Source organism: Melanerpes formicivorus, unplaced genomic scaffold, assembly GCF_026170545.1.
Source record: "Melanerpes formicivorus ecotype bairdi unplaced genomic scaffold, bMelFor1.0.p_v2 SCAF_1, whole genome shotgun sequence".
NCBI lineage: Eukaryota > Metazoa > Chordata > Aves > Piciformes > Picidae > Melanerpes > Melanerpes formicivorus.
The window spans coordinates 52,477,266-52,500,680 of record NW_027142353.1 but is presented as its reverse complement, the minus strand read 5'-3'; the positions used below and the strand labels follow the sequence as shown (position 1 = coordinate 52,500,680).

Genomic DNA, 23,415 nt, shown 5'->3' with positions numbered 1-23,415 from the left:
AGCAGAGAGTGGAAGAGCCCAAATCACTCATCTTTTTGGCCAGCAGAAAGCTCTGCTGCCATTTCTCCCTCCTTGGTGCCAGCTGCTGGCTCTGTGTCCCTTTGGGCATGATGCTGCCAAGGCTCTCTCTGTCAGGGCTCTTTGAGTTCAGCAAAATACCAATGTCTAAGGAAAAACCCTAAGTGCCACTGGCGAAGGAGAGCACATGAAAGGGGGGGGGGGGGGGGGGTGTGGGGTGTGCATGCGGGCACATCTGTACAATAATCAGGGACTTGTTTCTGTGGCAAAAGAGGCAATGACCTGGATATCCAGCTCCAGTCCAGAGACCAGCTTCCCAAGCATGTGGCTTTCACAGAATCAGTCTCTGTCCACACAGCAAAAGGCAGGGACTGGAAAGAAAGAAAAGCACTATTTGCAGGGCCACCACTGCCCTTGTCCCCATACCCCAAGGTGATGCTGGGGTGAGGCTTGCCCAGCCTCACACGGGAGCTGGCAGCAGGAATGATTCAGATTTACAGTCTGGTGTCACGCTCTGCACTAGGAGGGATTTAAGCTGAAATCTTCCTTCACCAGCTCTCATACAGAGATCAAAAAGCAGGACACTGGGCAGGCTTTTTTGGATCAAAGATGCTTTAGAAGGGAGAGAAGCATCTATTTCTGACCTCTTCCCTCCCTGCTCCAAGCTGAAGGATCATGGCAGGCTGGGAAAGCAGCTTCTCTTGGAGGGAGGTTTTACCACACAAATTGTGTCTGCAGGCATGGGAGGAACGAGTGATACCATCAGCTGAGATAAGAGGAGAGAAGCTGTTATCCTGGCAGCCCAGAGGTCAGGAGAAGAGGCATCTGAGCAAACCCCAGCTCCAAGGTCCCAAAGTACCACAACCTTGTGGATTGTTTTGGAACAAACACTTATGCACTGCACCCAGAGATGCATTGCTTCCCAGCATCTTTGCCAGGTGGTTCCAGTCTCCCACGGCAGCAGGGCTGTGCCAGGGCTGCTCCATGTGCATCCACAAGTCAAATACACCGCAAATCCCTCATGCAGAAGAGCACAGCCCAGCCACTGCACCATGGCCTTCTCAAATAACCCAGCCCAGACTCCTGCAGGAAGACTCCCTTTTTTTCTGCCTTATCACAAACTAACAGCATTAAACATGACCCAAGGCCGCCAGATTTTAGCATCCTGAAAAGGGTCTATGCTCAGGTAACTGGGCTTAGAGCAATGTCAGGAGCTGCTGCTGCACAGCTGAGAGAGTTGCAGAAAGGAAAGTAAATTTAGGTCCATGCCAAATACTTCCATCTGAAAGATTTATTGCTCTGCTTGGCAGCTGTGCCCGCAGAGAGAAATAAGACACTATCACTGAAGAGATGACTGCCCACTTTAAGCATAAACTGCAGTCAGCTCATCCTTTCTGAGTTGTTCCAGATTTGCCTCAGGAACCTGTTAAAGAAAAAGAAAAAAATAAAAGGATTTTGCTGTCAAATGCACCTGCTGAGGCAATTTTTTTCCACCTGATTTGGCTGCACAGCTCTGGATGCAAAACCGGGTGGGATGAGCTCTCTGCCTGTCCCTTGGTAGCTGCTGCTGTCAGGTCCCCCAGGCCTGGTGCCCCCTTAATGCCAGCAGATGCACCCCAGCACCCCAGAATTCTGATACTCCAGCACCCTGGCACTGCTCTTTGCACTTCCAGCCTGCTTTCCTGTGGGCATGCATACACATGAGCATCTGTTCCTGCCTTTCTGCTCTTCTCTGGAGTAATTTTTGACCTTACTCCCAACTGCAGTCAAATGTAGTGGCGAGGCAAAGGTGACCCAGCAAACCATGTTTGTATGAATTCAGTAAAAACAGCCACCCAAGGAAGATGGGATGCTCTCTTCCCTGGGGAGCACTGCACTACAAGTTTGTGGTGGGTTGAAAATTCCCCCCCAACATTAGATTTGCCAGACCAGCTCAGCTGGAAGCAAATGAAAGCTGTATTTACAAGCAAAACTACACTCTACAATGCAATGCAATATGTATAAAATATACAGTATTTACAATCTTTACAATTAACAAACAGCACAAGAAGCCCCCTGGTCTTTGACCAGGGGGAAACTACTAGCTTCTCCCTCTCTGCCTCCCTCTTTACCCACCCTGTGCAAAAGGGAGAAGAGACAGAAGCAGAGAAGTTAATACCAGCCGCGACAGTGCAGCCAAGGTCAAGCAGAAGCAAGTTAGTGTCTCTCCCAGAGCGAAGAAGCAAGAAGAGAGCAAGATTGTTTTGGTACAACTAGTTTTAGTCCCTTATCTCTTCCACTGGGATTGTTTAGAATTATCTTTATTTTCCTTTTTACACCCAGTAGTGATTTATTTGCGTTTTACTACTTTGCTGTTCAAGATCTGTGAAAAAAATTTAAAGGCATAGCCTAAAGCTATCACAAAGCTGTTGTCAATGGAACTTCAGGAAACCTAGGTGAGTGTGATCCCTAGGGCAGATGAGGGAGGCTGCAATGACCCAAACACACATGGGAAAGGGCAGGATTCCCCCAGTGAATGTACTGAGCACCGCACATGCTCACACGCCATGCTCACAGCCTGTTCCGAGGCCAGGAATTAAGCCATCTTGGCAGGCAAAGCCGTGAGGGTGCCGGGGAGCTGTCAACTCAGCCAATGATTTAATAAACCTGAAGCACCACGAGAAGGACTAGGTCCAGGCTGAAGCAGCCTGGCCACTCTCACAGCAGCACAGCCACAACCCCTGACCATCGCAGCCCACACAGAGCCATATGCCTGAAGCCCAGCAGCAGACAGAGCATCTGTCACCATGCTGGCTGGCTTGTGAAGGACTGAGGGGCACGAGTCCAACAGGAGCAATTTTATTTCCCAGACTAGAGAGGTTTTTCTCCATTTGGAAGAGGACTATCGGCCTTTTCTGACCTCCTTCCAAGGGACAGATGTTTTTGCTCTATCGCTCATTCACTGGTAAGGCTTCTGGCAATAGCTACCACTGTTTCTCTGAAGTTTTGGATGCAGTTCCACGGCAGAGGTCCCTGGCTGAGTTAGCCTGTTTAATTAGTTATTAAAATGGAAGAGCTTTTTTTCCCTATCACATCTCCTACCAGCCTGGAACAGGTCCACTAATAGTAGACACAACTCAGACAAGCATCTATAACTCTTTCTTGAGCAGACTAAATAGTTCTGACAAGTCAACCTTTCTCCTTTGGGTTTGCCAGACATCTGACTCCTCCGTGCATTCGCTTTTGGGAGGGTGCAGTTGCCAAAGGCAGAGCAGTTGGGTCAGGCACTGTGCTCTGTCACCCTGCCGTCATTCCTACCCAGCACTACAAGTGGATATAGGGCTGCTCCCTCTCTTTGGGGTAATGGTTGGCTCTGAAAGCCTGATTATGTGCCCAAGGTGTCTCGTGGCAGGATTTCCTGTTTACATTGCTCTGTGCCTCATTATTAGCATCACACCTCTGCTAAACCTGCATCCTCACACTGCAGCTTCCTCGCAGGAGCAGGGCAGGAAGGGGTGGTTTGGGCAGGTGAGTCAGGAAAGCACTGGGGTAGTTGGCTCCAGGCCAGATGGTGAAGCATGTGGGAGAAGCCACATCACAGTGTATAGGGACAGTCCCCAGCATGCCTCCTCTCCTTCCAATAAACCCACTATTCCCTTTCCAGAAACATCCCAGATGGGGCTGAGAGCCCACCATGCACTGATGGAAGACTTTGTTGTGGCACAAGCTGCCCAGGAGCCATGCACCAGTCAGGCAAGACAAGGTAGACCACACTTGAGCTCCAGCTCTGCTGGCAGCTCCATCAACTTGCTCCATTTATTAAGAATAATTTTGACTCTTACTATCTTAACAGAGTGATGCTAGGAGCATGGACAGCTACTGTATGGTGCCAGGTTGCTTTCCTCTGCTGCTTTTTGCCCTTTCATGCATTCTACCCTTCCACTATGCTCCTCTCACCTAGAGAAAGTTGCTGTAGGCTCTGCTCTATGTGTGCAGTCTTGACAGGGTCAGAATTCCCTGGTTCCACCATGCTCAGCTCCCCTGTGTCCCACATCAAATTAAACAGTGACTCATTAGTCAGCTTGGAATGAAGGAGCCAGTTCTTGGTGCCTGACAGAAACAAACCAGCATTTCAGGGATGGAAGCAAGTGCTGCAAATGAGGGAAGCCAAAATAGGCAATATGGTGGATACGTTGGATTCTTGGCCAGGTGGCAGGCTGGAAATTGGCCTGGCTTTTGCACTGGACTAGTGAGACATCTCTGCATGAAGTGCTCTACACCCCCATGTACCCCTCTCAGGATGTAAGGGCCAGTGCATTACCCAGGCACACTTTCAAGCTCCATTCCTTTAGACTGAAGAGCAAGGGTATGTGCCACCTACAACTATCCACTGTTCCCATCACTGAGGTCTGGTGGGTGGTAGCTGAACCTGGGATGTTAGGAATAGTGTTTCCAAGGCCCTTAGGAAAAACTAAAGGTTTGCTGCTAAAAAAAGGCAAAACTATCCAAAGAGATTGTCATGTCAAACATGAGTGCTCACTACTGCAAAGCAAGTGAAGAAATGCCTTGGAGCTACACTGAGCTCTCACAATTGCCTGTTTCTAAGTATTTGCCTGTGTGGCTGAGGGAAGGGGTGATGACACCAGCTCTGCCTCTGTGTGACCTGCCACACCCCCATGGAAGCCAAATGTGCTGCTATCTGAACTGAGACTATTCCCTCTAAATGGCTGAACTGAGCAAGTTAGTATCTCTCCAGAGCAAAGAAGCAAGAAGAGATGAAGACATTGTTTTGGTACAAGCAGTTTGAGTTCCTTATCTCTCCAATGGGATTGTTTGGAATTATCTCTATTTTCCTTTTTACACCCAATAGTGATTTATTTACATTCTTACTACTTTTCTGCTCAAGATCTGTGGAAAATTTTGAAGGCATCGACTAAAACTACCACAGTTGGTATCCCCTGAATTCCAGGGTTGGAGGACAGTCACTCCAATGCCTCTGTCATACTCGTGTGGGCCGTTACCATCACGGGCTCAGCTGGGCTCCAGCTGTATGTTTGCAAATAAAGAATGGCTCAAGTTTACCTGCTCATCCAAAAATGTAATGTATGGAGAAGCTCTGCAGTACAGTGCAGGGGACACACTGGCATGGGAACAAGGCAAGGAAGCCTGGCAATCACTGTCTGGACCACACAGAGCTCCATCAGTGAATTTATCCCAAATATTGTGCATCAGAGCGGCCACAGCATTTGAGTCTGACTCATCATGAGGATCCCTCTCACTGGATTAAGGTGTTGCTGCACTGAAGCTTTGGCCATTGGTATGTTAAGACTCTCAGGAGTCTTAACTGAAGAGGTTGCTAAGGGTACTGTTTACTGTCAGCTCAGGGGATGACTGTGCCCAGCCTCCCTTACAAATGTTGCCAACGAGGTGCTGCAGGAATATGAAAAACTGCTCCCTGTGTAATCTGAGAATCAGTGACACTGTGAGGAAGGAAGGAGAGGGGGATTGTCTCCTGTGACTAAGGGGTGGATTTGTTTCTAGGGGCAGTTTTAAGCTCCAAGCACCCTTTCATCCATGGCTACAGTGCTGGGTCTGCAGGACAGGTTGGCTGGACCACCAGAAGGTGGTCAGCTGGAGCATACTGAGCGACAGAGGCTCCTTGGGTCTGACCTAAGTGTAGGCAGATAGCAACAAGGTTTTCTTTAAATTCTATTCACTTGTCCCCACTACAAAGTAATTTCATGTTTGTCCTACATACATTTACACTCACACAGTGCCTGTCTCCACCCAGGCTCATACCAGGATCCCCATCCAGGCATGAACTGACAGGGTGGCCTACAGCTCTGGCAGACAAGGTCTGCTGCCTTTCATCAGGAGCTTACCCTGATGAGTAAACTTTCAAAAAACTACATCCCATTGACTTGTCTGTGGCTTTTACACCACTACAAGAAAGTGCAGAAAGATTCCTGTCACCAGTCTGGAAGGTGTCATTACACAGTGGATAATTCTCCTGCTAAATTTATGGTTTACTGAGCTGTACAATGAAATCACCACCATGGAAGAGCTGGAGATGGGGAAGATGTTGAAGTGTTTCTACTTACTTTGGAAGGACTAATGAAGGTCAGCACTGTTGCTTGGATGGTGAGGGTCACCTAGGATAGGATAGGATAGGATAGGATAGGATAGGATAGGATAGGATAGGATAGGATAGGATAGGATAGGATAGGATAGGATAGGAAATGGAATGGAATGGAATGGAATGGAATGGAATGGAATGGAATAGAATAGAATAGAATAGAATAGAATAGAATAGAATAGAATAGAATAGACCAGACCAGACCAGACCAGACCAGGTTGGAAAAGACCTTCGAGATCATCAAGTCCATCCCATTACGCAACACCATATAATCAACTAAACCATGGCACCAAGTGCCTCATCCAGTCTCTTCTTAAACACCTCCAGTGATGGTGACTCCACCACCTCCCTGGGCAGCCCATTCCAATGGCCAATAACTCTTTCTGTGAAGAACTTCTTCCTAACATCCAGCCTAAACTTCCACTGGCACAGCTTGAGACTGTGTCCTCTTGATCTGGTGCTGGTTGCCTGGGAGAAGAGACCAACCCCCACCTGGCTACAACCTCCTTTCAGGTAGTTGTAGAATCTTTCTCCCATGGCAACTGCATTTTTTGAAGAACATTTTGAAGGGTTGGATCTCCCTTTATAGTGGGGCTTGTTTGCAGTTTTTACAGTTTAAGACCTGAGGGAAACCTGGATTTAGGTGGTGCTGTGCAAACAGAAACTGAAAAGTAATCAAAGCACTGAGAAAAACTGACATGTCAGCATTTTAAACCACTAGAGTTATCCTTGAGAACGTGTTTCATCCTCCAGAACATGTTTCTACCAGTATGGTATATGATATAACAAATACCTGGTCTAAGGTACACAAGTACATACATTCTCACTCTTGCTTAACTGTACCTGAGCAGCATTCAAGTAAAGTTGCTTGTGTGGCTTTCAATTAACCTGTGTGTTAGGAAAATTAATTACATGTCACACAGTGGATCATCTGGGACCCTTGCTCCCATGTGTGACAGGAAGCAACGTGTCTGAACTGTGCACAAGAAAGGCTCCTGCCTGCAGGATCCCTGCATGTGTGATGCAGTTGGAAAGAAAAGGACTGAAAGGGAAGAGGGGCAGCGACTGGCTAAACTGACTGGTTAAAGGAGCTGATGGCTCTGCCACAGAATGGGGGTTCTGCCTTGCTGAACTTGTGACCAGTGTGCACTGGCAGCCCAGAGAGCCAATCACATCCTGGGCTGCATCAAGAGAAGCATAGCCAGCAGGTCGAGGAAGGTGATTCTCCCCTTCTACTCCACTCTGGTGAGACCCCACCTGGAGTACTGCGTCCAGTTCTGGAGCTCCTATTACAGGAAGGATCTGGATGTGCTGGAGTGTGTCCAGAGCTACGAGGGCTACGAGGATGATCAGAGGGCTGGAGCACCTCTCATGTGAGGACAGGCTGAGGGGGTTGGGGCTGTTCAGTCTGGTGAAGAGAAGGCTCCGAGGAGACCTTATTGTAGACTTCCGGTATCTGAAGGGGACAAGAAAGCTGGTGAGGGACTTTTTGAAGTGTCCCTGCCCATGGCAGGGGGTTGGAACTAGATGATCCTTGAGGTCCCTTCCAACCCTAACATGAGTCTATGTTTTTAAGCTGTGTGACCAGCCCATCAGCCCAAATGAGGCCTGCCCTCCCCCTCTCTCTGACACCCAGCGAGCAGTGAAAGGGATGGATGATTTTGAGGAGAGCTATCCAAACACAACTGCACTGGAATCTGCTCTGCACACTGAAAATATCCCGTCCTGAGCATCCCAGATGGACAAGCAGACTGAACTCAGCTCCTCTGCTGCAAATCCAAGAGGGGAATATTGCCTGCAAGGGGACAGAGGAGACACCACCATTATTGGCTGCAGATTGCTGCCAGTATGGCAGTACTGCAGAAGCACCTGTGAGGAAACCAATCATTTTATGATTAAAGCCTGTGCAGGGATTATCTGGGTACACATAACCAAGCCACACATTGGGGCTGAACAGTAAAGGCAGAAAGGAGGTAAGTGAAGGAGGTGAAGATGCCAGACAGTCCCATGACTGATGCAGGTGAGGATGCTCAGCTGGAGCTGGGACCTGGGGTGACCACTGCTGCTGGCAAAGCTTGGCAGTGCCACACTGGGAAGCTTGTCTCTGCTCTTTTGATACCTTCCTCTTCCCCAAACCCTTCATCTCCGCCTTGCAAATAGGCTGGTGTGTCACAGTGCAATTACAGACTCTCAACCTGTGTCAGCCCGAGGTGGGTGGGAGTTAAGGCTCCACTGACATCTAGCATTTTTCTCATTTTTGACAGTCTGACTAATTTTAGACTAATTTGGTGCCTTCTTGTGCTCTGTCGTTTGGGTTTGGGGTTTTATCCTTATTGCTATAATTACATTTATGCATGTTCCTGTTTGATTAAACACCAAATGGTAAATACCCACAAGCAATAGTCACAGCAAGAAAAAAAAACCCAGGGATTTGTTCTGCTGTCTCTAGCTGGCCCCAGAGCAAGGAGCACCTGACTCAGGACCTTTACCTTAGAGGAATGCATGAAATCTGGAAATGAAAATCAAAGACCTGCCTCGAGCCAAAACCAGAGGAAAACAGTTTGCTCTGCAGCTCCAGTGTCCTTTAGGACAGCAATCAGGCATCTCCCTCTCTTTACTCACCTGCTGTTTGTTGATTAACAGTTGTGTTTGCATGTGAGGCATGAATATTGCCTGGAAAAATCTATTTATGCAACCTCTTAGGCATTTAAAGATTATCTTCTGATGCAGTAGGATATGTGAGCAGCACCATCAGCAATGCTCGCTGAGGCACCTACAGCGTCACTTGACCGTGGCCAAGATTTCTATTTTGGGGCAGGCTATAATTCTTCATCCTGAGTAAGGAATCCAGTGTGTTTCAGATGGCAGCACCTCAGGAAGTTATTTGTACCTGTCAGCTGCGCTGCACCAACTCAGTGTGAGCGCGTTTGTCAGATCGCTTTAAATGGAAATGTTTTCTGCTGCGAGCAGGCAAGCCAAGGGCATGCGTGCACATCAGTGCCACCAGGTTTAATCTGGTGGCAATGGCATGGCTTTTGGTGGGGAGCACCCACGAGTGACAAAGTGGCAGGAGGAAGAGAAGAAGGGCATGAGCGTGGAAATGCCAATTGGCCTCCACGCTGCAAATGGGCCGTGCAAAAAACCCTGGTCCTGAGGAGCAAGCTCACCCACCCCTGAAGCTGTCTCTGAGCCAGTGGGCATCATAAGCTGTGTATGTGGGCCAGGGGAGGAGGGATAACAAGGGAGGACAGGGGTAATGAGGAAGGGCACAGCAGAAGAAAACAATTAAAGGAGGAGGTGTCTCATCACAATGGCTGTTGGGGTGGAAGTAGGTCTGTTCTGGGACACTGTGCATCCCCTGGAGCTGTCCCAGGCTCTGCAGCCAGGTCCCTTAGCACTGCTTCATTTTTTGCCTGCTTCGTGTTTCTTCAAGCCATTGGGATGGCAGAAACAGACTTGAAGACCTCAGCTCACCTCTTTGAGAACCTGCAAGTAGGGTCTCCCACATGGGAGGGGGTGGCTGTCACCATCAGGAGGCACCTCAACAGAAGGAGTGTTTGAGGGGATCTGCCTGCTTGCAAAAAGATGGGTCAGGTCTGAGGTCTGGCTGATGAGGGCAAAGTGGCTTTGCTAGCTCTGGATTAGCAGGATTTCAGCTCTTCCAGAAGCACTCCCTGGAGGAGTGATGTCTTGCTCTGCCCTGTGACTGGAGACATGACTTCCCTGCTCCCCCAGAGCAGAGGCATTGCAAGGGGAGGGCCTCCAGACCTGGGATCCACGGGAGCTATTTTGGTGGATTAAATGGGGCTGCAGTACACAATCTTGCCCCGGGGCAAGTTTTTCCCCAGGTCACTGCCCCAGCACATCCTAGGCTGTTTTGTCTCCTAGGACCGCCAGGCATTTCCTCAGGGTTTGACCCAGCCAAGCACTTAACACAGATGATAAATCTGAAGTACATCAATAAGCTGACTCAAAGGCTGAAGTGCCTGGATCAGGGCCTGTTTGCATGTGACAAGGGCTGCCTTCTTCCGTGGCTGTCACAGGAAGGGCATCATTTTGCATCACTTACTACTTAAGCACCAATTTGCAGCACAGCAGGAAGAGCCAAAGAGGACATCTCATGCCAGCTGCTCTGAGGAGGAATTTGAACCAAGCCTGTCCATTGTGGCTCTATGCGATGGCTCAGGGGCGATGTGAAACTGCTTTGCTCCACGCTGCAGTGTGCGGCCGCCACTTGCTGGGCTCAGACAGGACCATCCGTGACCACCTGTGCACACATGCAGGCAGCAAATACAGGAACTCACCTACAAGAAAACACATAGAGACATTAAACCCAGGAGCTTTTAATCATCCTGGTCAGACCAGTTGCAGCCTGACTAACAGGAGGCCAAGCCTATATTTACTGCAATTTATATAAATCAAGACAGATCCCATGAAAGACAACCAGCTAACCTAATTGCTCCAGGGACAAATTCCAACTGACACACACTTCTGATAACATCAATTACCTCCCAAACAGGCTGATTCAAATGCTGTGGGTGTTTTCAGAGGTGATAAACAGTATGGGAGGAGGCCTGAGGCTGAAAACACAATGGCAAAGGCATGGACCTGTAAGGGACAACATGCATCAGAGGTAGTACACAGAGACCCCCAGGGTAGCCTATTCGCATGTCCTCACACCCCACAGGCTATAAAAAGCTTCCAGCATCCTATAACAAACTTCAGACCTCTAGCAAAAAAACCAAGCCCTCAAAGCTAGACTGTGCTAAACACACCATTGTGTCAAAACCTCATGCAATAGCAAGGAAAATCACAGAACATTGGGGATTGGAAGGGACCTCAAATGATCTAGTCCAATGCCCCTGCCACCACCTAGAGAAGGTCACACAGGAATGCATCCAGGCAGGTTTTGAATATCTCCAGAGAGGAGACTCCACAGCCCCCCTGGGCAGCTTGTTCCAGTGTTTTGTCACCCTCACAGTGAAAAGGGTTTTCCTTATGTTCACATGGAAGCTTCTGTGCTCCAGCTTGCACCCATTGTCCCTTGCCCTATCATTGGACATCACTGAGAAGAGCCTGGGTCTGGCTTCTTGACACTTTCCCTTCACATATTTATAAATATTAATGAGGTCACCCTGCAGTCTCCTTTTCTCCACGCTGAGGACCCCAGCTCCCTCAGCCTTTCCTCACAAGGAAGATGTTCCACTCCCTTAATCATCTTTGTGGCTCTGTGATGGACTCTTTCAAGCAGTTCCCTGTCCTTCTTGAACTGAGGGTTCCAGAACAATATGTTGAAGTAGAAATAATTAACATTGCCCTCCACAGCCCCTTTCAACAAACCCATCCTGCTCCTCAGCTGGGTGCTCAGCACTCAGGTAGTGGCAGGTGAGGAGAAGGTCACCCAGTGCCAGAGAAGTGGATGACACCACACCCATTAGTACTCATCACTGTATGCAGAGCAAACCTCCCTGCTGCTATGCTGCCAGCCCAGCCCCTCCATACCTCTGTCTGCTCTCCAGGAGCAGTGGCTACCTGGGAGGGCTCTGCAGATTGCAGGAGAACCTGGTTCAGGTGAGGTCAGCCAACTAGGGCAGCACATCTTAGCACCCCATGGGGTCAGGAGACTTTCTGCTCTTGATGCTCAGGCCCATATTGATGGCATCACTTAGCATGACTGAGCTCTTAAATGCAGGCACCTCACCGTCTGATAGCAGCCACTTGGACCTCCTCCTTGTGATAGGGAGAGCATCCCTACAGGTGGAGGCTGGCCTGTGCTCAACCCATGGGGAGGTGGCCTGGCCTCTCAGAGCTGGCCCTTGCACCATGTCCCCACAATCATCAAGAGCAATTGTTGGTTTTCTGTGGTTTTCCAGTTCAAAGTGCCTGAAATTAAAAAGAAGATCCACATCACAGCCTGCTAGAGTGGTGCCTTCTCATAGCAGTGGGTGCCAAGGGTGTGTTTTGCATGCCTTGGGGTGCAGCAAAAGGCCTTTGTGGGGCACGGAGGGCAGAAGGGCTGCAGGAATACAGTGCTGGAGGATCAATTTTGACATGGCATAGCAAAATGTGGGCTGATTGGAGCAGGCTCAGGAGGGAAATTTCCCATCAGCTGGGTGAAACTGAGGCCACCAGGATGTTAGCTCTCATTTAGGATTACATTTTAGGGCTTAAAATAATTTCCAGTCTCCATGGACCTTTGCAGAAGCTGACCCACTCCAGTGAACACCTCAGTCCTGGGAGGAACAAAGGAAGCCTGAAAGGGGAGGAGGAGCAGCTGGTTAATTGCAGAGAAGTTAATTGCAAAATAAGAAAGAATGAGGTAGGACGAAAGTGAAAAGTAAATAAAGTCACTGGAAAGCAGTAATCGTTGGAGTCTTAAAGGACTCTTGTAAATCTTGGAAAGAAAGAGGACAGAGTGACTCTTACAGCAGAAAACAAGCTCGAGACAGACAAAAGCTCTCCCGTGTCCTTGAGAAGCTGATGCCAAAGCCAACAAATACCTCAGTGTCCCTCCTCCTACACTTGGAAACACTGCAGAAAATCACACCACCATGAGGAGGGGCTGTAACTGAGGATGGGCAGAATCGAGCTGGGAAGGACCTATGGTGTCCAGTTCTTCCGAGGAGCTGAACAACCTGCAGCAGCCATAGGTGAAACACGGGAACAGAGGGAGAGGCATACAGAGCAAATTGGTTCTGATTTGAAAGAACTAAAAATAAACCCTGGGGGAAGACCTCAGCAAGTGGCATGTCTCTGGGGGATGCTGACTCAGGCTTGATGCAGATGAACACGGAGGCAAGACCATCCTGAGAGAAATCTCATTACAGCTACTTAGCTATTCCTGCTAACCTGCCTCCTATTTACTGCCCTGAGGGCTTAAGCAAAGAGCATTAAGAATGGAATTAAGAAAGTAGAAATGTAGGCTGAATGTCTGAAAAAATCTCACTGACACAGCAGGATGAGCAGAGTGTGTTCACACAGCTCTTTGCCCACACCATCAGCTGGCTGAGATGGAGCGGTAGCAGGAAGAGTCCTGCAGAAGCAGCTCCCCCAACTCCAACCAAAACGCCCTATTTCCTTCCCTGGCTCCTGATCCCCAGTGAATGAGGGAGTGTGTTGCATAGCTTTACCCCCTCCCCACCTCTCCCACCTTTTCTGAGCCCCCTGTGGGCATGCCCCTGCCAGCTGGGTTACCCCCCAGACTAGACTAGTCCACTGCTTGCCACTTGCCCTTGCTAGGGGTGGGGAGCAGGCTGCACATCTTGGTGCTCAGGGTGGGGTTTCCACGGGGAGGGGGAACACTTCTCTGTCCTGCAGCTCACTGCCTGGCTGAGAATGCATGACAGCTCACAAGTCCTTGAACAAAAGAATGGAACACTTTTATTTACTGCTGTAGCCTTTCAGCTGCTCCTGCAGCCCATTGAGGCTCACACAGGATCAGCTGTGCTGCAGCAGTGAAACTCGAGCATGTGCTTGCCTAGCCAGCAGTTTACCATCTCTCACCCAACTCTTCTTTTGGCCCTCTTCAAAGCCAAACAAACTCATTAGAAAATGAAAATGGGGATCAAAGCCTTCCTCATTTTCCTGTCCCCACAGTCATCTTCTTCAGCAACAATACAAGCACTGAATGCAAGAAACCCTTGGCGCTGGTGCCCAGGCTGACAGTGCAATTAGAGGCTGTCATGTGCTATCTGTCCTGCAATTTGCTACATTGGCACAGGCATCTGTGTTGGTAATTATGCACATAGTGCATTACACATAGCCGCCAGCACCAGCAAAGAGCCAAAAGAAGGAGGCTTTGCAAGAGCGCAGCTGAGTGAGGAACTTGGCATGTGGAGAGAGCCTCATGCGATGTGTATTGGTGCCTCCTTATGGAGGGCTGCTGAGAAGTGACTACAAATACCCACTTCTGTAAACAAGAGTTGGGTAACAAATGCGTCAATAATAGCATATTTGTTCCCTCTCCCATCATTTCTGCTTTTGCTGTGTTGCTATCCAGGCAGAGATGGTGTCAGAGAGTTATGGTTCTCTCTGGGATGGGAAACGCAGCTTGGATGAGGACTCTTTTCCAGCATCCATTCTTACAGAGCAGCAACCACTGCCAGATTTAGGTGGATATACAACCCCATGCAGAGTTACTTTCTATTAAACTGTGGTAGTTTTAGGCTATGCCTTTACAATTTTTCACAGAACTTGAGCAGAAAGTAGTAAGATTGTAAATAAATCACTGTTGGGTGTGGAAAGGGAAAATAAAGATAATGCTAAACAATCCCATTGGACAGATAAGGAACTTAAACGGGTTGTACCAAAACAATTGTTTTTCTTCTCACTTCTTTGCTCTGGCAGAGATAGTAACTTGCTTCTGTTTGACCTTGGCTGCATTGTTTTGGTTAAGTCTAACATTTCTCTCCTCCTTTCTCTCTTCGCTTTTGTGCAGGGGGGCAAGGGGAGGCAGAGAGGGAGAAGCTAGTAGCTTCCCCAGGTCTTTGACCAGGGGGTTTCTTGTGCTGTTTATTAATGGTAAATACCTGTTAATACTGTAAATACTGTATATTTTGTGCATATTAATTGCATTCCATTGTAGAGTGTAGTTTTGCCTGTAAATACAGCTTTAATTTGCTCCCAGCTGAGCTGGTCTGGCAAAGTTAATGTTGAGGTGGTTGGGGGCAGGGGAGGAATTTCAACTCGCCACAATAACTACAGAGAAGGCTGAGTCTCTGTGAGGTCTGAAGAGTGAAGCAAATCTCCAGCTCTCATGTGGACAGTGCTGCATTTAGGCAGATGCTCAGCTTCAGCCAGGTTCCAGCAACAGTAAAATCAGAGGGCCTATGGTTCACGATGATGGCAAGACCCCATGCAGGCTACCGCCAGCCGCTAAACCCATAGGCTATCAGGAGTTGATGGAGACTCACCAGGCAGGAGAGGACAGTAATTCTTTCTCCTCAAAAGGATTTTGTCCTGAAGATGTATTTTCAGCAGTGAAGGATGCTGATACATGTCTCTGGACCAGACCTGGTTCTTGGGTCTCCTTGCCAGGGTTCTCCTGTCGCTGCTCCTGTAGCAAAGGGCTGCAACCATGGAGATATTGGATCTGCAGCATCTCACAAAACTGCCAGACTGGGACACCTTGGCCTCATAGCCTAGGAGCTGAAGGGGGCACTCATTTTAGGCCCAGAATAATTCTTCAATTCTCCAGAAAAAAAGACCATCCCTTAACAGCCTCCTGCTTATCACAGCATAGTATGGTGATTTACAAAAGGGTGAGAACCTCATTTTTATGTCCCACTGGAACTGTTAAAATAATTGATTCCTTCTGGACACTTTTAATTAAAACATTGTTGAATTGCTAGTTGTGTTTAAAATACTTGACATTAAATCACTCCAGCTACAATTTCTACAACCACTGCCACCTTTACTTATTCCAATCCCAAACTGCCCTGGAAGTGTTATTTTTATTTGTGCACTTCAGTGGCCTCTTGTCATTCTGTGGCTCAAATCAACATAACACTTTTTTCCCATTCCACAAAATGACACCAAAGAATTTGTGAGAATTGCAGCTGTCCAGACAAATTACCATCAATCACACTAAGTTAGAAAGCATGAGGGGAACAGCGCGGTTTTAAATCACAGAATCACCAAGGTTGGAAGAGACCTCAAAGATCACCAAGTCCAACCTGTCACCACAGACCTCATGACTAGACCATGGCACCAAGTGCCACATCCAATCCCCTCTTGAACACCTCCAGGGATGGTGACTCCACCACCTCCCTGGGCAGCCCATTCCAATGGCTAACAACTCAGTGAAGAACTTTCTCCTCACCTCAAGCCTAAACTTCCCCTGGCACAGCTTGAGACTGTGTCCCCTTGTATATGGTGCTGGTTGCCTGGGAGAAGAGACCAACTCCCTCCTGGCTACAGCCACCCTTCAGGTAGTTGTAGACAGCAATATGATCTCCCCTGAGCCTCCTCTTCTCCAGGCTGAACAATCCCAGCTCCCTCAGCCTCTCCTCATAGGGCTTGTGCTCAAGGCCTCTCCCCAGCCTCATTGCCCTTCTCTGGACACGCTCAAGTGTTTCGATGTCCTTCTTAAACTAAGGGGCCCAGAACTGGACACAGTACTCAAGGTGTGGCCTAACCAAAGCAGAGTACAGGGGCACAATGACTTTCCTGCTCCTGCTGGCCACACTATTCCTAATGCAGGCTAGGATGCCACTGGCTTTCTTGGCCACCTGGGCACACTGCTGGCTCATGTTCAGCCAGCTGTCAATCAGTATCCCAGGTCCCTTTCTGTCTGGCTGCTCTCCAGCCACTCTGACCCCAGAAAAAAAACCAAACCCCACTACCACAAATGATGCAGCCGAGTCTCCCGCATCTGGGGAAATCACAGGGGTCAGCACACCTGGAGTGCAAAGGATGAGCCTCACCCTGGGAAAACCACCTGCCTGAGCATGGTGTCTCCCCTGCCAGGTAAGTATTGCCATCCTGTTTATTATGATTGCTGGCTTGAGCATAATTTTAGAATCATTCCAATAGAATAAACCAGGTTGGAAGAGACCTTCGAGATCATTGTGTCCAACCTATCATCCAACACCATCTAATCAACTAAACCATGCAAGCAAGCACCCTATCAAGTCTCCTCTGAAACACCTCCAGTGATGGTGACTCCACCACCTCCCTGGGCAGCCCATTCCAATGGCCAATCACTCTCTCTATGAAGAATTTCTTCCTAACATCCAGCCTAAACCTCCCCTGGTGCAGCTTGAGACTGTGTCCTCTTGTTCTGGTGCTGGTTGCCTAGGAGAAGAGACCAACCCCTGTCTGTCTACAACCTCCCTTCAGGTAGTTGTAGAGAGCAATAGGGTGTCAGTTTTGCTGTTTCATTCAATCTTGTTTAATTTCAATCCATGGTCTCGTCTCCTTTTCCTGACTCCCTTCTCTGCTCCAGAGGGCTCATCGGGCTAAAGAGCAGCTGCTATAGTTTAGCCCCAGAGATGGTCTAAATGTAGACAACCTGCAATGCAACACTGACTGCTGGACACATCAGCATGAATCCATCAATTCTTCTCTGTGACAAAAGATTTACTTAAACTAGTATTTACATGTGGTTTTTAAATTCTAATCCAGAGACTTTGGATTTATACCCAGCTAAACCAGCTCTCTGTCAGATCTCCTCTGCAGGGAGCAGAAGTGGCCAGGGATGACACAAGAACATCAGAAAATCCAGAAGCATAAGTAGCATCCAGGGACACTGAAGCATCTGAGAATCAGCACCAAGCACCTCTGTCCTCCTCGTCTCTGTGCAGCACTGGTGCCCCAGCACTTAGGGCTCCAGTTTTGCTTTCTCGTTCACTGCACAATGGACAACTGAACCTGGGGATGCTGCCAGACAGCAGAAATGCCATTTCTGAACACTTCCACAAGCAGATGTGGCATGGCAGGGAGGCCTGGCACGTTCCCAAGGAGCCCTGTTCACTGCGGAGCAGCGTATCCGTGCCAAGGAATAACCAAGCAGCAGTCGTATGGCAGGGAGACGGTAGAGGGCAGCTCCACCCTGCTTAACGCAGGAAAGGCTGCTTGCTAGTACAAGCTGTTTACACGCTGTGTGCAAAGGTGAGGCAGATAGTCCTGCACACTGGGATCATAAAAGACGCAGGGAATATAGTAGCAGACACTGTCTTTTGCCCTTCTTCCCCATCCTCCGTGCTTCTTTGCAGTGTGGAGCCTGCCTGCCCTCTCGATCTGAGTGACAAGAGTCCTGGAGTCTAGGGTGTTTTCCTGGACTGCTGGAGACTCAGTAGGGATCAGCTGCCTGGTGAGGGCTTGAGCTGGTCCTTGGGATGCCTCTCTGCAAGAAAGGATAGACTGGGCACATGTTACCCTCCTGTGCTCATGTGATGTTCCAGCCCCAAGGGTGGACGTTGGGGCAGCAGGGATGCTGGCCTCATCCTGCCCCTGAAGGGGACAGTTTGAACACTGCCTGAAAAAAGTCCATGCAGGTCATGCTAAAAGCTGGGTGAATGCCCTTCACCCATGAGGTGAATGCCCTTCATGGGGTCTTGGGTGACAGGTTGGACTCGATGATCTTTGAGGTCTTTTCCAACCTTACTGATTCTATGATTCTATGTTCCCTTGTGTGGTAAGCTCAACTCCCTAGTCAGTGAAGATTGCCCTGGTGTCATCCAGCCCCATGCTGAAAACACAGACTCATAGAAACATGCACTGCCAGGTTGAAGTGGTCAGCTGGAAGAGGATCTCCTCATGCATCACAGAGCCACAAGAAAGGGCACACCTTGTTAGAGGAATTTGCTGCAAATCATTCCTCAGTAAATAGATCAGAGGAGTCCTGACTTACAGAAACATCAGTGAAGAAGCTCAGTGGTAGGAATCTTAGCCCAGAAATTATTTGTAGCTTTTTTTTTTCTCCACCCAGTGCCCAGAACCCAGACAATTAGTTAGGTGATGAGCACCCACGTGTGGCAAACAAACTTAGACTGGCTTCAGCAGTAATTTTGTTACCTTCCCAAAGGCAAAGGTAGGCATCTACTGCTGGGGTTCATCTTCTGTTGCAGGTGTGTTCTTTCTCCTCTCTCCTGAGGTCCATTTCAGAATTGAACTCCTGGCTTTCATCATGCTTTATCTGCAAGTGCAATACTTCCCAGGAGGGTTTTACTCTAGAAGCAATCAGACAACAAACAGTGACCACAACCATCACATTTCATCTGCAACGTGCAGCCTGACTCCCCTGTGCGAGTGGAGACAGCCCATGCCTGCACTCTGATAAGTCAGCAGGGAGGAGGTCCCTTGAAGCAGGTTTAAACTGAGAAAAATAATTAACTATGAGAATTAATTTGGCAGCTTCCATTGCTGTTTTGCACCTCCGGGACAGAAAAACACCTGCAGCTCATCGCACTGCTTCTCCACTGTGTTTGTGAGAAAACACGAGGGAGGAAAATACTACACATTCCAGAGGTGTCATCCATACCAGCGGGACCAGGGGCAGGTCACACACCTGGTGAGGATGGGCCAGGCTGTGGCACAGCAGCACGGCCAGGAGCGAGCCCAGGTACAGCACAGTGTGAGGAGCTTGCTCAGCTGCAACAACGCTGGGCCAGCTCCGGTGGCACAGGCACCTGGCAGCTGCAACGTGGCTTTTCCTAACAGAGACCAGTGCCATGTTTAAAAGCCAGGCTGTGTGTTTGTGCAGCAATGCAAGCCAGCGGTATTGGGGAAGCACTGAAAACCAAGGACCTTCACTTCACTGGGGCAGATCTCTGCAGCCTTCCAGTGCATGGTGTCGCCTAGCCTCCTGGTGGGGATCACCAACCTTCTGCACCCTGCTGCAGTCTGCCCAGTGCTGACAGCTCACATGAAAATGTGGAGTCTTCTGTTTCAGAGGGAATAGGCATCAGGCTGCATCTGTTAGCACAAGGTAATGGCAGGTTCCTACCTGGTTTACAGTGAGGCTAGACAAGGATGGTGTGGCAGCATGGCTGTGGGCAAGCTCTCTGCTGTGAAAGTGCAAGTGAGGATGAACAATGCCAGCTCAGTGTGCCCCTGAGACAATCCAGTCTCTGGTAAACTCAAGGCAGCTTGTCTTAGAGTCATAAAGGAGTTGAGGTGGGAAGGAACCACTGGATGTCACAGAATCACAGAATTGTCAGGGTTGGAAGGGACACCAAGGATCATCCAGTTCCAACTCCTCTGTATTCCAGGTGGGGTCTCACCATAGCACAGTAGTGGGGGAGAATCACCTCCCTCAACCTGCTGGCTATGCTTCTCTTGTTGCAGCCCAGGATGTGATTGGCTTTCTGGGCTGCAAGTGCACATTGAGAGCTCATGTTGAGCTTCTCATCCACCAGCATCCCCATGTCAGGGCTGCTCTCAAGCCAGTCACTGCTCAGCCTGTATTGGTACTTGGGATTGCTCCAACCCAGATGCAGGACCTTGCACTTGGTTTTGTTGAACCTTATGTAGATGTCATGGGCTCACCTCTCCAGCCTATCAAGGTCCCTCTGGATGCCATCCCTTCCCTCCAGCATGTCTGCTGCACCACACAGCTTGGTGTCATCAGCAAACCTGCTGAGGGTGCATTCAATGCCACTGTCCATGTCACCCACAAAGATGTTGAACAAGACAGGTCCCAGGACTGCTCCCTGAGGGACTCTGCTTGTCACTGGCCTCCACTGGGACATGGAGCCATTGACAGTCACCCTTTAGGTGCAGCCTTCAATGGGTCCATGTCAAAGTGGAGGCCATCTGGTCCAACCTCCTTACTCAAGCAGGGCTGTCTACAGCTGGTTGCCTGGGACCATGTTCAGATGGCTTGTATCTCCAAGAGTGGACAATCTATGCCAGTGCCCAGTCACCCACACAAGTGTTTCCTGATGTTCAGATGGAGTTTCCTGTTTCCCATCACCTCCTACTTTGGGACAAAGGGTCTTTGGGTACAGTACCATGGGCTGGCTTCTGCTGAGCAGTGCTGTCAGGATGTCTCATGTGGTATTGCACACATTGTAGTTAACTCAGAAAGTAAAACAAAAAGGGAAGCTGGGGTCCTACCTGGCAGATGGACCCACTGAAGATGTCCTTTCCCCTTGGCTGCTGAGAAGATACCCCTGTAGCTAAGGGTCTGCTGTGCTTGTCTCCATATCCCAGATGGTGCCCAACTGAGGTGACTGTTGTGGGGCAGCTGGGGCAACCAGAAATCCTAAAGTCAGGCATGTTTTTGGAAAGGACCAAAACTGATGACCAGGCACTCACCAAACAAGCCTGGGGATGGGAATGTGGAGGTTGGCTGATATGTTGCAATGTCATCCCTGAGGTGAGGGAAGATCTGGAGCCTCTCAGAGCATCCTTATGCATCTTTGAATCCAAACAAAAGTCCCCAGTGATGCTGTCCTGGCCATGGTGCACCCTGAAGCCTTCTTTTCTCCAGGCTGAACAACCCCAATCCTCTCAGCCTGTCTTCACAGGAGAAGTGCTCCAGACTTCTGATCATTTTTGTGACCCTCTTCTGTACCCACACCATCAGTTCCATGCCCTTCTTGTGTTGAGAGTCCTAGATATGGACTCCTCTCTCCATCTTCTGGCCATGTTTTTCTGATGCAGCCCAGATGTGATTTGCCTTCTGGGCTGCAAGTGTGCACTGTTCTGTATGGACATTACAGCCCACAGGCTGAGCAAAAAGCAGATCTCCATGAGTCATTAAGCTCCTCTCCCCCGTGAGGCAGCTTGTTCTTGGTGACATGCTGGAGGGAGGTAGATACATCTCCAACAGAAGGTGGGAAAAGGAAGCTTTTAGGTCTCAAGTGTAGAGTGAATGTTCACTCATTAGAATGTTTTCCAGCCATGAAAAAGTAGCGTTCCAGTCACCAGCACCATGGGGCTCTTTATTCGTCTGCTCATCTGGTGGCATGTGGAACTTAGCGGCTCCTGAGCTTTGTTATGTGCACTGGGAGTTTCTGCTGGAGCACTTCTGCTGTCTGTCTGGTTTGATTTTAAATAAGTGTGATGCTGTGGGGACACCTTGAATGAAGCAGCCTGAGCTCAGCCCTTCCCAGGCACTCAAAGATCTGCCAGGAGGTAGGGCAGAGTGATGGGCACAATCACTTGCCCCTTACAGTCTTCCTCTCTTCCCTAATTAATTTGCCACAAATTAATTAGCACACTTGTAACCTCAGCCCCTGCCAGTGCCCATCCCTTGCTGCCCTCCCAAGCTGTGTGCTGGCAGGGCACAGGGCAGGCAGCAGTCCACGGTGCTTTCCAGGAAAAAATTGCATGTGGCATGACGGTACCATTGTGGTACATGCAGCGGATTTGGATTCAGGCATCACTCACTTGATAGGGGCTGACTCAGCTGCCTTCAAGGATACTTGGCAGGATGATGTGCTTCACAGGATGATGGGTGGTTTGCTCAGATGGCCAATTCCCTATCATGTAATGGTAACAGTCTGCTGGGGGCTGATTCTGCCGAGTTTGAGACAAAGCAGAGCTGCTTTTCTAGCATACAGCCAGAGCTCTGCTCCCTCCAGCAGCACCTCCCAGCATCTGTGGTGCCAGGTGTGGTGGGTTGAAAATTGCCCCCAACACAAAATTGCCAGACCAGCTCAGTGGGAAAGCAAATGAAACTGTATTTACAAGCAAAACTACAATCTAGAAATGAAGTGCAATGGATGTGTACAAAATATACAATATTCACTTATATGTACACTTTATATACAACACAAGGACCCCCCTGGACATAGCAGGGGGCTACTAATAGCTTCCCCCTCCTTGCTTCCTTCCCTACCCCCCTGTACACGTGGGACAAGAGAAAGAAGAGCAGAGAGTTGTTTGTTAACACTCAGCCACCACAAAGCAATGCAGCCAAGGTCAGCAAAGCCAGCAGGAGCCAGAGCTAGTATCTGCTAGGGTGAAGGAAGCCAAAAAGAGAGAGTTAGTATACACAACTATCTTATGTTGGTAATCTGTCCAATGGGGTTATTTAGACCTTATCATTGTTTTCCTTTTGACATCCAAGAGTGATTTATTTACATTCTACCACTTTCTGTTCAAGATCTGTGGAAACTTTTCCTAGGCACAGCCTAAAACTACCACACCGGGACAAATCCATCCACACTTTGCACCTCTTCTGCAAGCACACATTGGTATTTGTCATGGTTGTCACAAAAACAAGTGAAAATGCACCTATGCTGAACAGAGATTTGGGGTATTGCTTCAAATACTGATACTCATTTAGCTACACCCCTGGTAGCATCACAAGTGTGCCAGGCAGCATTCCTCAGATCTAGACCTCAGTGGCCCAGCACAGGTGATCCATGCTGACCACAATTCTCCAAGTCTGTCCTGAGGACACTGTGGGAGTTTCCATGAGACAAGGACCTTTCCTAGTAAATAGCCTGAGTGCAGCCACTCTGTTTTGGAGAGCTTAGCCACTCTAGCCTAGCTGCTACAGAGCCAGAGAACAGCACAGGGCACCTTCTGGTCACTACTACAGAGTCAACTGTCATGTCCTTACAGTGGGTTGACCCTGGTGGATGCCAGGTGCCCTCTAAAGCTGCTCTATTTCTCCCCTTCCACAGTCCTATATCCTGAAGACCCCCAAAACAAGCATGTGTGAAGCCCAGCATGTCATACTGCATGATCCTCTGTGTCAGGGCTGTGGTACTTCACATGGACCACTCCTCAGATGGCAGCCATGACATGCCAAGCATTACATGAGCAACCAGCTGCAGGTTTTGGCTCTGCATCCCAGCATTTTCCCCCAGTGGGCTGATGTTAGC

General features: G+C 49.1%; 1 non-coding gene across 1 annotated transcript; it reads right to left on the bottom strand.

Moving 5' to 3' along the window:
* Nucleotides 1-16,451: 16,451 nt before the first annotated feature.
* Nucleotides 16,452-16,608, bottom strand: LOC137445190 (U1 spliceosomal RNA). The gene has a single exon (XR_010988356.1). It is a non-coding gene; the product is annotated as a U1 spliceosomal RNA (small nuclear RNA).
* Between the last annotated feature and the right edge of the window lie 6,807 nt (nt 16,609-23,415).